Raw genomic sequence first — 3,119 nt, 5'->3', positions numbered from 1 at the left:
ATACCACCCTTGGTGCCCGACAGGTGTGTTGGGAAACCTAAGCAAGCGAGGCTGGCAAGGCAAGCCACCCAAGGGAACAAGGCACCTTGCCACACACATGCCCACGAACGACCAAGGCAACAAGGCAACCTTGCCACACAAATGCCCATGGGGGACTACCACCACTTGGTGCCCAGAAGCGTGTATGACGAACAAGGCATGGTGTTGGGAATTATGCATCTTCGGGCTAATCAATGTCTGTTCCTGTCACCAAGCTCTTTGTGCATTATGTATATATAGGGGGTACATGGGGACTAATACCACCCTTGGTGCCCGACAGGTGTGTTGGGAAACCTAAGCAAGCGAGGCTGGCAAGGCAAGCCACCCAAGGGAACAAGGCACCTTGCCACACACATGCCCACGAACGACCAAGGCAACAAGGCAACCTTGCCACACAAATGCCCATGGGGGACTACCACCACTTGGTGCCCAGAAGCGTGTATGACGAACAAGGCATGGTGTTGGGAATTATGCATCTTCGGGCTAATCAATGTCTGTTCCTGTCACCAAGCTCTTTGTGCATTATGTATATATAGGGGGTACATGGGGACTAATACCACCCTTGGTGCCCGACAGGTGTGTTGGGAAACCTAAGCAAGCGAGGCTGGCAAGGCAAGCCACCCAAGGGAACAAGGCACCTTGCCACACACATGCCCACGAACGACCAAGGCAACAAGGCAACCTTGCCACACAAATGCCCATGGGGGACTACCACCACTTGGTGCCCAGAAGCGTGTATGACGAACAAGGCATGGTGTTGGGAATTATGCATCTTCGGGCTAATCAATGTCTGTTCCTGTCACCAAGCTCTTTGTGCATTATGTATATATAGGGGGTACATGGGGACTAATACCACCCTTGGTGCCCGACAGGTGTGTTGGGAAACCTAAGCAAGCGAGGCTGGCAAGGCAAGCCACCCAAGGGAACAAGGCACCTTGCCACACACATGCCCATGAACGACCAAGGGAACAAGGCAACCTTGCCACGCACAAACCCATCCACGAACGACCAAGGGAACAATGCATACGGGGCTGGCAAGGCAAGCAGGCTACCCAAGGGAACAAAGCCTCTTCCCACACACAGACCCATGAACGACCAAGGGAACAAGGGTGTGAACGACCAAGGAACAATGCGTATTGCCACACACATTCCCATGAACGACCAAGGGAACAAGGCTACCTCCCAAACAAACACACATGAACGACCAAGTGAAGAAGGCTTCTTCCCACACACAACCCCATGAACGACCAAGGGAACAAGTTTACTTCGTACACGAACACCCATGAACGACCAATGGAACAAGGCATCTTGCCACACACATGCCCATGAGCAACCCAATCCCATCCTCATCGGTCTAAGGAACAAGGGGCCTTGACAAACCATGAGCAGATTTCTAAGCAAGTCAAACGATGAAGGGAGCAAAGTGTAGTTCCTACTTAGTACATAGTAAATTGAATATATGAGTTCCAATCCGATCAACTCGTGTTCTTTCGAGTTCATCTAAGCCACTTATGAATACCTAAAAGCCTTATCTGCCTGCCTATCACCAGGCGACAGGGACAAACACCCAAATATGATATATTTTCATTTCAAGTCCATTCGTCTATGTTAACAACGACCCACACAAATTTTCAATGGCATTCCTACTTGATTTGAGCGACATTCCAACAAGTAGGGAACCATCGCTTCAAGGCATGACCAAGGATAGGACACAAACATTTACGCCTCAAACATGACATTTTGTTTTTTTTTTTTTATTTATTTCAAAGCTTTTCATTTATAATAAAAAGCATCCCTACAAAATTTTGTGTCAATCCGAATTAATTCGAGCGAGTTATGGACGATTTCGCACAATTATGCATCCTTGGGCAAATCAATGTCTGTTCCTGTCACCAAGCTCTTTGTATAATATGTATATATAGGGGAACCATGGGACTGCTGCCCATTGGCGCCCCAAGGGTGTCCAACGCCCAAGGCTCTCGAGGCTGGCACGCTCAAGGCATGGCCAAGACGCCCGCTCTTGACGAAAATGGGGCCAAAACGCCCCCCATTGGCGCCCCACTCCCGTGTCCCCTCGCCCCCAAGTCGTGTGTGTCCAAAAATTATGCATCATCAGGGAAATCAATGTCTGTTCCTGTCACCAAGCTCTTTGTGCAATATGTATATATAGGGGGTACCATGGGGTCTCATTCTCATAGGTGCCCGGCATGGTTGATGGGCAAATAAGAATCGTGAGGCTGTATCGAGCACACACGAGGCATGCCAAGCCAAGCCCCACGACCCATGAAAGAGGCCATCCCCCCCAACACGTTGCCTTGATTTCTCGAACGGTGACCTGAAAATTAGCCCCATCTCCTTGAGTCTCCTCGACGTTGTGCCCATACACTAGCCCGTTGCCTTGATTTTCCTCGACATAGGGCGCAGAAACTAGCCCCGTTGGCTTCACCTGTGCCTCGACGCCGTGCGCATACTAAGAAATATACATCCTCAGGGAAAGCAATGGGTGTTGCTGTCACCAAGCTCCTTGTGCAATATGTATATATAGGGGGGGAGCCGTGGGTGAGCATGGGAAGGGATGAAGGTGCCAGACTGCCTTTGAGCGCGAGCTTGGGTGACTGTTGCTTGATTCCTAGTCGGTGGCATAATACCCCTCCGAGTGGGGGCCTTGGCGTGGTGTGGGGATGCCTCGTTAGGTCTCTGCGACACCGATCCAGGGTTGTGGTCTAGCTTTGGAAGTTTGGGATGGTGCTGTTTGTGTGGCAATTCGATGACGATGTGCTTGCTGATCTATGTTTGACGTGCTACTGGTGCTAGCCAGCATTTGATTTGTGCTGATGATTGGGAAAAGATAGGCGTTAAAGTGGCATGTGTTGCTTTTTGTGATACTACTATGGTACGCTAGTCTATCCTTGTTAGATGTGCGGTTGGTGCCTAAGCGTAGCTAGCATTGGTTTAGCACCGATGACGCTGAGGAAGCAAGCATTATCAGGAAGCATTGTTAGACATTCAGTATCATCATGGCGTGTTGAAATTATCTTGGAAGCATAAAAGATGCCGGCCATACCTGGCTGGCGTTTTTG

This window comes from Lactuca saligna, unplaced genomic scaffold (assembly GCF_052625555.1).
Source record: "Lactuca saligna cultivar CGN05327 unplaced genomic scaffold, ASM5262555v1 scaffold_54, whole genome shotgun sequence".
Classification (NCBI taxonomy): Eukaryota; Viridiplantae; Streptophyta; class Magnoliopsida; order Asterales; family Asteraceae; genus Lactuca; species Lactuca saligna.
Note: the sequence above shows the minus strand (reverse complement) of the source record.